Source organism: Ovis canadensis, chromosome 4 (genome assembly GCF_042477335.2).
Source record: "Ovis canadensis isolate MfBH-ARS-UI-01 breed Bighorn chromosome 4, ARS-UI_OviCan_v2, whole genome shotgun sequence".
NCBI lineage: Eukaryota > Metazoa > Chordata > Mammalia > Artiodactyla > Bovidae > Ovis > Ovis canadensis.
This window is the reverse complement of record NC_091248.1, coordinates 79010305-79023982: the sequence shown is the minus strand read 5'-3', so window position 1 is coordinate 79023982 and position 13678 is coordinate 79010305. Positions and strand designations below refer to the sequence as shown.

Genomic DNA, 13678 nt, shown 5'->3' with positions numbered 1-13678 from the left:
CACTGTGTTCCCTAGAAACACTATGGGTGGGAAGGAAGTGAGGGCCAAAGAGTCAGGAACGCATCTGTGACTAAGGGGAGTTTTCCAACTAAAACAATTAAGCAAGGACACTGGTGCCCTGGGAAGATTTTCCTATTTCCCGTCTTCCTGGGACCTCAGCCTTCCTTCAGCTTACACACTTTGCCTCCTCTTTGAACTCTGAGTTAGGTATGTTGCTTTCCTTTCTATTGCAGGACAGGTGACCTCAGGTTTAGTGAGAGCCTCATCACGTGAAATACCCAGAAGAGGCTGGATGAACACCTGACAGGGACAGCAGGGACTTGGTTCAGATCTGACATGGGTATTCATTCAACCTCTCGTGTTCAAATGCACCAACTGTTGAGCTGCTCTAGTGCACGAAGCAGGCCTGATCCCTTCATGGAATTGACAGGTCAGGGGAGAAGACAAGCATGAGCACAAAGGCAGAAAGAAACATGTAATTACCAACTGTGATGGTGCTATGAGTCCAAGAGGGGTGTGGAGAATAACAACATGAGAATAAAGAACTTAAGGGTTCAACATGTCTTTTAAACAGTTCATTGAGGCAGTTGGAGGCCCATTTGGAAACCATTTCATTGACCTTGGGGAACGGTGATATGCCTTGAACCAGGTGCTGGTGGTAGAAGTAGGGTAAAGTGATCCTACTGGATGTATCTTCTTCTTTTTTTTTTTTTTTTTTTTGCTACATATTCAGATAAAAGAATGCTGTGTAGAAATGAAAGTGGACAAACAGACACTCACATGGATTAATCTCATAAAATAACAATGAAAAGTGAAACAAAATGCAACATGCAGTGGGAGCTTAGTTCCCAGACCAGGGATTAAATCTGTGGCCCCTGCAGTGGCAGTGTAGAGTCCTAATCACTGGACCACCAGGGAAGTCCCTGGATGCATATTTTGGACACAGAATTGCCAGGACTTGGTGGGACTGGAGAGGTGAGGGCTGGGAGGAAAGGTGAGGAAATGGAGATGACACCCAAGTTTGGGACTGGATAAGAGCATCTGAAACTGTATGTTTAGAATACTGTAAGATTTCCAGGTGACAGGGCTTCAAAATGCACATTAATAGGCAAGAAGTGGGGCCAGCTATCTCTTGGAGAAACACCGAGCCACCAGGGACTAAAGGCATTGCTACCTAAAATACCTTTCTGATGTTGGGGCTGAAAGGAGAAGCAAGTGAGGTTTTACCCAGGTGACCCAACCTCCTTTCTGTTCTTCCCCTTCCAGTATCCTAGGGTTTCACTACCTCCAGCCAGTGCGTCATCTGGGAGATAAACATAAGACATTCCTACAATCAGTAAGAAAAACAAAAAAGATCCAATAGAAAATGGACAAGAGATGTGAACAGGCCTTTCACAATAAAAGGATATCCAAGTTGCCAATAAACACATGAAAATGTGCTCAACTGCATTAGTTATTAGAGAAACACAGAATAAAACCATGATGAACCTACCTACCAAACGGCTAAGATGAAAAAAGGTAGTGATACCAGTTGCTGGCAAAGATCCAGAGCAGCAAACTCTCTTCTATATTATGAATGGGAATTTAAATTGACACAACTACTTTGGAAAAAAGTTTTTGACAGCATCTACTAAAGCTGAATATATATATATATATATATATATATATATATACTCATAACCCATAACTCATATGGGTTAGCAATCCATTCCTATGCATTTATCCAATGATATATATATATGTATTTGTGTCAGAAGATACATATGAGGATGTTTTGAGGGGCACTATTTGTAACAGTCAAAAACTGGGGAAAATTCAAGTGTCCATCCACAAAGAATGGATTAATTGTAACATATTCAGATAAAAGAATGCTGTGTAGAAATCAAAGTGGCTAACCAACACTGCATGTAAGAGCATGGATGAATCTCACAAAATAATGTTGAAAAGTGAAAAAAAAAATGCAAAATTTTCTGTGGCTCAACTTACATGAAGTTCAAAAACTGGCAAAATTGGTGATAAAAGTCAGGAGAGTAGAAGCCTTTAGAGAGGAGGTGATGGTGATTAAGACCGGATATGAGGATGTTTCTCTGATGCTGGTAATGTTCTTTTTCTTAATCCGGGTGTCAGCTACATGGGCGAGTCCATTTCATTAAAAACCATTAACCTGTGCCTTGTGATTTGTCTACATTGAAACTTATTTATGTTATACATCAATAAAATGTACTCTAAAAACATCTTTTGGGAGAATGTTTGCCTATGGCAGGCAGGGGCAATACAGCTACTATACCGAAAGCATAGTCAAGGATAACCAAGGTCATAGCTGATCAGTCCCAAGCACCAACTTAAAAGAATGAGGATGAAAAAATAATATTAACAGATTGTAAAATCTCTTTAAAATGTTTATTTTCTAAGCCTTGAGGTACTGTTATCACAGCATTTGGCTGCCAACTTAGGTTTTGTCTATATGATTTGGTTGTATTTTGGAAGTTTACAAAGGCATTGTTGCATCCTTTCCAAGGCAGGCTTTTATACACGTATACATGTACACATCCATCTACCCGCAAGGGTATATACTGTACACGATGTAGTTTGTGACTATAAAGCACTGAGAATGATTCCCATAACCACCCACAAAATGAGTCTGATTATTTTATCATCACACCTGCTCTAAGTGTGCGTGCTCCTTGCCACTGAATGCCCATTAAAGAAATCCAAAAATGATTTGAGAAGCTGGCCTGGTCATCAGAAAACCGTGCTATGAAATGAAAAAAGAAACACATCCTCTGGGGCCCACAATTTATCTATGTGCCCCTGGCCAACTGATTCAACCTCTTAGATTCCATTTTGGCTCATATAAAATGGAGGAAATTCTACATAAATTGTGAGACTGGAGCAAGAATTAAATAAAATAATTTACAGGAAAATGCCTGCCATGTATTAAGCACGTAACAAATGCTAGACAGCTGCAGTAACGTAGCAGATAGTTTATCTGGCAATTCTACCCATTTTAAAGTAAACACATTAATAGTCTCTATTTTTTTTCCACAGTTGAGTGAGAACAAAAGTTCAGGTCTTTTGAACTTGCTTTATAGACATTTTCAGAAAATGTTTAAAAATATGCCAATCCTGTCATTTCAGAAAGAGAAGCAGACACATACAGAGAAGAGCATTGGAACCTTAAATTTGAAGTCATGGAACAGACACCATTTCAGGTACACACACTAACACTAAAAATAAACTGAACCACCAGTTAATGATTCAGTGAAAAGAAGGCCCAAAATAAAAATCATAAAAGTAAACTTATTCTAATTTCATAATTTAATCAAATTTATTTCAGTAAAACTAAACTACCTCCAGTGATAATAAATAATTACTAAGAAAAAATAACTTCAACTGCAACCATCTAAATACAAATCCTTAATTTGGGGCTAACAAGAGTTGACTCATTGGAAAAAACTCTGATGCTGGGAGGGATTGGGGGCAGGAGGAGAAGGGGATGACAGAGGATGAGATGGCTGGATGGCATCACGGACTCGATGGACGTGAGTCTGAGTGAACTCTGGGAGTTGGTGATGGACAGGGAGGCCTGGCGTGCTGCAATTCATGGGGTTGCAAAGAGTCAGACACAACTGAGCAACTGAAATGAACTGAACTGAACTGAAATATATATTATGTCTTTAATTTTTTTTCCTGACCTATATGGTTTTCATCATAATTCCACTAACAATCTGACCACATTTGTGATTAGGAAATGAACTTACTTTACCTGAATACCAGGATATTAACTAAAGTGTGGGACATTTGTATGCTGCTGCTGCTGCCGCTGTCGCTTCAGTCGTGTCTGACTGTGCGACCCCATAGACGGCAGCCCACCAGGCTCCCCCGTCCCTGGGATTCTCCAGGCAAGAACACTGGAGTGGGTTGCCATTTCCTTCTCCAATGCAGGAAAGTGGAAGTGAACTCGCTCAGTCGTGTCCGACTCTTAGCGACCCCATGGACTGCAGCCTACCAGGCTCCTCCATCCATGGACATTAAAAATATAACCATACAAGTTCCATTTCTAAATATTGAATGGACTAATTACAAGGATGCTGAAGTCACCCTGAACAACAAAATAGGAAGACAACAGTGAGCTAGAGTAGGGGGAGGATGTGAAGCAAGTGCAAAGGCCCTGGCGTAAGTGAGAATATGTCACTTTGAGGAACAGAAAAAAGTTCATTAAGAATGGAGAGCCAAGTACCATGGGGAAGGTAATGGAGAAGAATGCAAGGCTATTTTTATAAAGACTTTGGATCACATGCTAATGAGTTTATTTTTTATCCACGGGGAAGCTATTAGAGGATTTTAAGTAGAGAGAACTGCAATCAGATTTGTGTTTTTGAAAGATCACTCAGATAAATAAACTATGATACATCAAATAATGAAGTATTGGTGGTTGTGCTTTAACTGCTAAGTTGTGTCCCACTGTTGGCAACGACATGGACTGTAGCCTGCCAGGCTCCTCTGTCTGTAGAATTCTCCAGGCAAGAATACTGGACTGGGCTACTACTCCCATCTCCAGGAGATCTTCCCAACCCTGGGACTAGACTTGGGTCTGCATTGCAGGCGGATTCTTTATGAACTGAGCGACCAGGGAAATCCAATGAAGGATTATTCTGTGCTAAAAAGAAATGAGCAGTCAAGCCATGAAAAGATATGGAGGAAAATTAAAGGCATATTTCTAAGTGAAAGAAACCAATCTGAAAAAGCTACATACTGAATGATCCCAACTGTACTGACATTCTGGAAAAGGCAAAACTATGAAGACAGTAAAAAGAAAAGATCAGTAGTTACCATGGGTTAGAGGAGAAAATGGACGGAGGAGCCGGGTAGGCTGCAGTCCATGGGGTTGCTAAGAGTCAGACACGACTGAGCAACTTCACTTTCACTTTTCATTTTCATGCTTTGGAGAAGGAAATGGCAACCCACTCCAGTGTTCTTGCCTGGAGAATCCCAGGGACGGGGGAGCCTGGTGGGCTGCCGTCTATGGGGTCATACAGAGTCGGACACGATTGAAGCGACTTAGCAGCAGCAGCAGCAGAGGAGAAAAAGGAATGAATAGGCAGCGCACAGGGGCTATTTCAGGCAGTGAAACTACTTTGTGTGCTGCTGTGATGGTGAACACATGTCATTATAGATTTGTCCAGACCCACAGAATATACAACAAGAGTGAACCCTGCGGGGAAACTATGGACTTTGGCAATAATGTGTCAACACAGGTTCATCAGTTGTAACAAATGCACTCCTATGGGGCTGAATGTTGAGAGTGTAGGAGGCTGGCTGTGTGGGAGAGCAAGGGGAACTCTCTGTACTTTAGGTTCTATTTTGCTGTGAACCTACTAAAAAGAAAAATTAAAACTTAAAAATTAAAAAATTAAAAAGAAAAAAAAATTAAAAAGAAAAATTAAAAATTAAAACTACTAAAAAGAAAAATTTTAAAAATCACTCTAGAGAACTATGTGGAGGATGGATGGGACAGGGACAACCCTGGAGAAAGGAAGCCCAGACAAGAGACTGTTGCTGCCTGTTGCTGCCCGTTGCTAAGACAGGGAGCAGAAAACAGGAGTGAGTTTAGGGATTGGAGGAAGGGCACAGTGAGTTTAGTTGTGGAGTCAGGGGAAGCATGTGAAGTCTGAGTTTCCCAGAGCTGAAAGGCATCCATGCCTAATACTTTTTCCATTATAAGCATTAAGCCCCAAATAAAGGCCCCAGTGTGCACCCCTGCAGCTCTGTAAACACGCACATCACAGCCAAGGCCAGCTCAAGCCATGCAGATAGTGGCTGGGCTCATGGATTCCAGAGCCAAACTCCCTGGTTTGAATCTCAGCTCTGCTACTTACCAGCTTGGACAGTTTATTTAACCTTAGTACTTCCGTTTCCTTACCTATGGAATGATGAGCAATAGTAGTACCTACCTCCTACGGTTGCTGTAGATTGAGTTAGTATAAAACAGCAAGGAAAGTGATGAATTCATCAACAGCCTATGAGCCCTTGCTATCAATACGATGACTATGCCATACTTTGAATAAAGTTTAGCTCATGTACCCACTCATCCATTCCATCGCTCATCATAACAGTAAGTATTGATGGAGTCCCCACTACTGGTACTCAAAGAGAAATCATATCCTAATTCTACTCTCAAGAAACTTAGACTAACAGAGATTAAGACTTGCAAACTATATTTCAATCCCAATTTGAAGAATGACTTGAATTCATAAATGATAGCAAGTGTTATAAGAATATACACATCACCACAAAAAAATTTCAAATACTTTTAAAGTTCAAAGCCATGTATTTATCTTCCTTCATATTTATAGTTCTTCCTTTTTATATGAATGTCTTTAAATGATATCTGTAACTTAATGTATATGTATTGGGCTTGTGACTCAGTTAGTAAAGAATCCGCCTGCAATGCAGGAGACCTGGGTTCTGTCCCTGGGTTGGGAAGATCCCCTGGAGAAGGGAAAGGCTACCCACTCCAGTATTCTGGCCTGGAGAATTCCATGGACTGTGTAGTCCATGGGGTCACAGAGAGTCAAACGTGACTGTGCAACTTTCACTTCACTTCGCTTCAATATATATATTATGCGTGTGCACATACAAATATATCTGAGTACTTCCCCTTGATTTGCTTTTAGAAAGCAAAGTATTTGAAGAATGAAAGACGGTGCTAGAGAGCCAGGTATTATACAAAAACAACTGTGTGCCCTGCCACATGAGCCATGGTAGGGTACAAAAGAGCACAGAATCTGTAATAAGACTTTCTGAGTTTAAATCTCAGCTCTCCCATTTGCTAGTTATGTGACCCTCTACAGATGAGACCTTTTTATGCCTCAGTTTCTCCTTCTGTAAAATGGGAATATAATAGTACTTTATACAATTGTTATGTGGCTGAAATGAACTAATAAACATGAATCACTTAACAATAGTAAGAACTCTGAAAGTATGTTATTATCATGCAGAAATGTTACACGTGCTTATTTATTTGTAAGCCCAACTTAGCATTCAAGTAACTCTGGAATATGCATCACTAACAAACCGAAACACTAGATTTTACAAGCAATGAATTGGTACAGGCTCTTAAGCACTGTTCAGTTCAGTTCAGTTCAGTCGCTCAGTCGTGTCCGACTCTTTGCGACCCCATAAATCGCAGCACGCCAGGCCTCCCTGTCCATCACCAACTCCCGGAGTTCACTTAGACTCACGTCCATCGAGTCCGTGATGCCATCCAGCCATCTCATCCTCTGTCGTCCCCTTCTCCTCCTGCCCCCAATCCCTCCCAGCATCAGAGTCTTTTCCAATGAGTCAACACTTCACATGAGGTGGCCAAAGTACTGGAGTTTCAGCTTTAGCATCATTCCTTCCAAAGAAATCCCAGGGCTGATCTCCTTCAGAATGCACTGCTTGGATCTCCTTGCAGTCCAAGGGACTCTCAAAAGTCTTCTCCAACACCACAGTTCAAAAGCATCAATTCTTCGGCACTCAGCCTTCTTCACAGTCCAACTCTCACATTCTCACATCCATAGATGACCACAGGAAAAACGATAGCCTTAACTAGACGGACCTTTGTTGGCAAAGTAATGTCTCTGCTTTTGAATATACTATCTAGGTTGGTCATAACTTTTCTTCCAAGGAGCAAGCGTCTTTTAATTTCATGGCTGCAATCACCATCTGCAGTGATTTTGGAGGCCAAAAATATAAAGTCTGACACTGTTTCTACTGTTTCCCCATCTATTTCCCATGAAGTGATGGGACCAGATGCCATGGTCTTCATTTTCTGAATGTTGAGCTTTAGGCCAACTTTTTCACTCTCCACTTTCACTTTCATCAAGAGGCTTTTTAGTTCCTCTTCACTTTCTGCCATAAGGGTGGTGTCATCTGCGTATCTGAGGTTATTGATATTTCTCCCGGCAATCTTGATTCCAGCTTGTGTTTCTTCCAGTCCAGGGTTTCTCACGATGTACTCTGCATGTAAGTTAAATAAGCAGGGTGACAATATACAGCCTTGACGTACTCCTTTTCCTATTTGGAATCAGTCTGTTGTTCCAGACTATAACCCATCAGGCTCTTCTGTCCATGGGATTCTCCAGACAAGAATATTGGAGTGGGTTGCCATGCCCTTCTCCAGGGAAGTATGCATCTTACTTGTACATGTCCAGTTCTAACTGCTGCTTAAGCACTGTTGCTGCTGCTGCTAAGTCGCTTCAGTTGTGTCCGACTCTGTGCGACCCCATGGACGGCAGCCCACCAGGCTCCGCCATCCCTGGGATTCTCCAGGCAAGAACACTGGAGTGGGTTGCCATTTCCTTCTCCAATGCATGAAAGTGACAAGTGAAAGTGAAGTCACTGAGTCGTGTCCAGCTCTCAGCGACCCCATGGACTGCAGCCTACCAGGCTCCTCCATCCATGGGAGTTTCCAGGCAAGAGTACTGGAGTGGGGTGCCATTACCTTAGACCACCTTAACTGCAAGGTGTTGCCAGTCTCTAGTTCACAGCTTGAACCTGCCACCAGAGGGCACCAACAATGGGTTTCTGACAAAGCTGTGCAAAAATGAAGGCAAGGAACCACAGAAAACAGGTAGATTAACATTAGACTGACTTCCTGGCCTACTCCAGTCCCTCGGAGGCAGGATACTTTTTTTACATTTAAAAGTCCAGTTGCAGCCTCAAGAACCTTCTGGTTTGAATGACTGATGTTGGTTTGAGTTTTAAGCTACATAGCCCACACCTTTTTCTGAGTCACATTGCCATTCGACTTGCAGAGAAGGCTGCAAGACTTACTTCCTCATTGATGGTGAGCTGGGCTCACAAACCACCAGCGATGGCCCAGCCAATTCCCAGTGGAATTAGTGTGTTCACGTTGTGCCTCCAGTGCCCACGAAGATATTCTGATTGAATCACTGTCCATATTATTCCATATTACTCAGATATATGTAAAAATATCTTTAAAGTGTGCATGCTAAGTCACTTTAGTTGTATCTGACCCGTTGCGACTTCATGGACTATAACCCATCAGGCTCTTCTGTCCATGGGATTCTCCAGGCAAGAATATTGGAGTGGGTTGCCATGCCCTTCTCCAGGGAAGTGTGCATCTTACTTGTACCTAGTAATTGCATATTCTGGTGAGTCACTGTTTAAATCTACACCTTCACTGTAACATTGTAGTTCTCCATTTATAACCTGCTTCGTAAAAAATTATCTTTGTCATTTCCCAGTCTCTATTTTTAATTAATCCATTTAAAACCTATTTCCAACAAAATAGATGCATTTTTATATTTAAATTGTATTCAGTTGTACATAGACCAGTATTTTCATCTTTTTGGCAGCTGTAGTAACTAACATTTTAGATCCATTTGTTATCTTTTATTATCCACACAGCATCATTTGCCATTTTTAAATTTAACTACTATTCAATCACACAATGAATTACTTGCATTGTTCAGGGAATCAAAGGAGGAAAATGTAACTGTTAAACACCTGAATAGAACAGAAACTTGGACGTTATAGTTGCACAAAACGTGTTCTAGCTCACTCTCTGTGCCAGCTCAAGTCTTTCTGGGTTTTGAGGCCGATAGCGTCTGGCCCCATTTCCACTCTGGCTCCTCTCCTGCTCACTCTTCCCTGTCCTTCCTACCCTGACCTCCGCATCAGTCCTTGAATATCCTGGGCCAACCATCATCTTGAAACTTGAGGCTGGAGGCTCTTCCTTTTTTGCTCTTTCCCCAGATATTACTTCCTTGCCTCAAATGGCCCCCCTTCACTGAGTTCTCCCCTGATCACCCTCTGTGATAAGAAACATCTTCAGTATCCTTCACCCCCAACCCCGCTATTTTTCCCATGACATCTGTCACTGCTATCTCACGGCGTTATTCTCTTCACTTTTTTATGTATTGTCCGTCTCCCCTTCCCAGAATGTAAGCTCCACAAGGGCAAGGATTTTTGTTTGCTTTGCCCTTTTTAAGTATCCATGGTGCCTAGAATAGAGACTGGCATATAATGGATGTTAAGTAAATATCTTTTAACTAACTGAAAGATATTAATAATACAAAATTTTCCGAGTAATAAGATGTCTCTTTACCATTTATACTATGAGCATCGCACCTATTATCGTGTCTGCAGTTTTAGCTAAAACTGAGATGGCCACTAATCATTAATTTCAAGTGGCACTTAGATTTTTTTGGGGGGCGGGGGGCAGGAACCTAGAGTTTCAGCCTCAAACCATTCCCCTTCTAGCATAAGCACAAGGTCAGATCTTCTAGGAGGAAACCTCATACAGGGCAGAGGATTCCATGATCGTTGAGCTTGTCTTGTGATGTTCTCTCTCCACGTGGAAAGCGACGCTTTCAGGCTATGACTCTTCTCCATCATCTCTAAGCCCCTCCCTGAGCCTCTCCACCAGGCATGTCGCACTGCATGTCTGCAATGAGGAGGAGGCCAGGGAAAGGCTGCAAAGTTCTGTTCATCTAAAAGCCACGTTCATTTTCTCTGTATAATACAATCAAGATTAATCGGTCCTTCAATTCCCCAAAACAAGTAAAAAATTGGTGATTGCCTTTCACCACGACCCCAGTTTCTCCCCTAAAGAGAGTAATAAAAAGAATCAGATGTCACAAAAAGTATGGACCACAAAACCAATGAGTTTTTGATTCAATGGGCTTCATTAAAATTAAAAATGTTTGCTATTCAAAAGATGGTATTAAACACTGAAAAGATAAGTCACCGTCCAGGAGAAAATGTTTACAAATCGTATAACTAGATCAACTTGTATCCAGAACATTTTTTAAAGTCTTACAATTCAATAATAAGGACAAACAACTCAATTTTAAAACAAATGGGCAAAAGATTTAAACAGATACTTCACCAAAGAAAACAAATGGATAGCAAGTAAACATATAAAAAGATGTTCAGTATTATTGGTCATTGTGAAAATGCAAATCAAAACCATGATGAGAAACCATCACAAATCCTCCAGCAGAAAGGCTATAATCAAAAAGACAGATAATAAGTTTTGGGAGGATATGAAGAAACCCTCAGACATTGCTAGTAGAAATGTAAAAAGGAAAAGCTTTAAGCTTAAAACTGCTGATGGCCCTTTTCCCTACTCTTTGAACAAAGGGCCAGGCATTTGCATTTTGCACTAGAAGTACAAATAAAGAAGCTTTAATAAAGAGGAATGAAGTAATGACCTATGCAACAGCAGGCATGAACCTCACAACCATTCTGCTTGATAAAACAGCAGACACCAAAGACCACAGATTACATGATTCTATTTATATAATAGTTCTAGGAAATAAAACGATAAAACTATAGATTCAGACAGCAGATCTGTGTTTATCTGGGGCTGGAGGATGGGAGCAGAGATTGAGTGTGAAAGGCCCAAGGGAACATTCAGGGTAATGGAAGAACTCTAAAATGGGATTGTGGAGAAGGTTTAAATGTATTTAAAGACTAAGACTCACTGGACTGTACACTTATGATGGGTAAATTTTAAGGTGTTCAAATTGTATCTCAATAACGTTTCTTAAAAAAAGAATCTGAAGTCCTTGCTCCTATTTCCCACAACTGACCCACACATCTCATAAGGCAGCCTGGCCAGGCCCACAGATGCAGCTGCACAGTGTAGGGACACTTCAGTCCAAAGCCAAGGAAACATGATTAGTCCCAAGGCTGAGAACACCTGGGCAACTGAAGATCCACTCCCACCCCCATCTGCAAGGAGATGGGAGAGTATTGCCAATACCTGGGAAGTACATGGTACTGAATTTTCTTAAGGAATCAAGAAAGAGTAGAACTCTATTGGCCAGTCTGTCTTTATGCTGCTAAGCTGCTGCTGCTAAGTCACTTCAGTCTTGTCCGACTCTGTGCGACCCCATAGACGGCAGCCCACCAGGTTCCCCCGTCCCTGGGATTCCCCAGGCAAGAACACTGGAGTGGGTTACCATTGCCTTCTCCAGTGCATGAAAGTGGAAAGTGAAAGTGAAGTCGCTCAGTCGTGTCCGACTCTTAGCGACCCCATGGACTGCAGCCTTCCAGGCTCCTCCATCCACGGGATTTTCCAGGCAGGAGTACTGGAGTGGGGTGCCATTGCCTTCTCCGATCTGTCTTTATGGAACCTGCATTTTCTGTGATTCTGGAATAAGAGAGAATCAAGAGCAATCTTACTGTGCTAGACAGAATCCTAAGATGGCCCCCATGAATCCCTACCCACCGTGGTCGTTCCCTGCACAATCGCTTTCCCATCAGAGTGGGCAGGATCTGTGATTTGCATCTAGCCAATAGAATATGCAGCCTTGAAATTAAGAGCCGCTTGCTCCTTAGAAGAAAGGCCATGACAAACCTAGACAGCGTATTCGAAAGCAGAGACATCACTTTGCTGACAAAGGTCCGTATAGTCAAAGCTATGATTTTTCCAGTAGTCATGTAGGGATGTGAGATTTGGACCATAAAGAAGGCTGAACACCGAAGAATTGATGCTTTCGAATTGTGATGCTGTAGAAGACCACAAGGAAATCAAACCAGTCAATCCTAAAGGAAATCAACCCTGAATGTTCATTGGTAGGACTGATGCTGAAGCCCCAATAATTTGGCCACCTGATGCGAAGAACTGACTCATTAGAAAAGACCCTGATGCTGGGAAAGACGGAGGGCAAGAAAAGAAGGGGATGACAGAGGATGAGATGATGATTGGACGGCATCACTAGCTCAATGGACATGAATTTGAGCAAACTCGGGGAGATAATAGAGGACAGAGGAGCCTGGCATGCTGCCGTCCCTGGCGTCTCAGAGTCAGATATGACTTAGCAACTGAACAACAACAACAGAATATGGCAAAGAAAAAGAAATTTTGCAGATATAATTAAGGTTTCAAATCAGCTGATTTTTAGTTCATCAAAAGGGAGATCATCGAGGGTTGGGGGACTGACTCAATCAGGTGAGAGCCCTCCCTGAGGTCAGAAAGTCCCTTTGCTGGCTTAATGAAGTGAGCCCCCATGTTAAGGAAACCCACATGGCAGGGAGCTGTGGGCGGCTTCCAAGATCTGAAGGCAGCCTGCAGCTGAAAGTCAGTAAAAAGTTGGAGCCCTCAGCTATAGGGCTATAAGGAAGTGAGTGAAAGTCACTCAGTCGTGTCCGACTCTTTGTGACCAGTCCACGGAATTCTCCAGGCCAGAATACTGGAGTGGGTAGCCTATCCCTTCTCCAGCGGATCTTTCTGACCCAGGAATTGAACTGGGGAAGGAAATGAATTCAGCTGATAACCTAGAGGAACTTAGAAGCAGATTCTTCTCCAAATGAGAATGCAGTCCAGCCAACACCCTAACTGCAGCCCAACAAGAGCCTCAGCAGAGGACACAGCTAAACTATACTAACCTCCCAACCCTCTGAAACTGGGAGATAATAAATGGATCTTGTGTTCAATAGCTATGTTTACAGTAATTCGTTAAACAAGAGAAAAATATACTCTTGCCCACACAGAAGAAGCATCCTTAACTTTGTCCGACTCTAAGACAGTTACATCTCATCAGGGCATCTGAGCCGCTATGCTCATGAGAGTAGACTATTAAGTGTGGCAACTGAGGTTGCATGAGTGCACACTTAGTCGCTTAGTCATGTCTGACTCTTTGTGACCCCATGGACTGTA

At 42.1% G+C, this 13678-nt stretch overlaps 1 pseudogene; it reads right to left on the bottom strand.

Moving 5' to 3' along the window:
* Nucleotides 1-13678, bottom strand: part of LOC138439810 (sodium/potassium-transporting ATPase subunit beta-3-like) — a 60406-nt pseudogene that overhangs the window by 4209 nt on the left and 42519 nt on the right.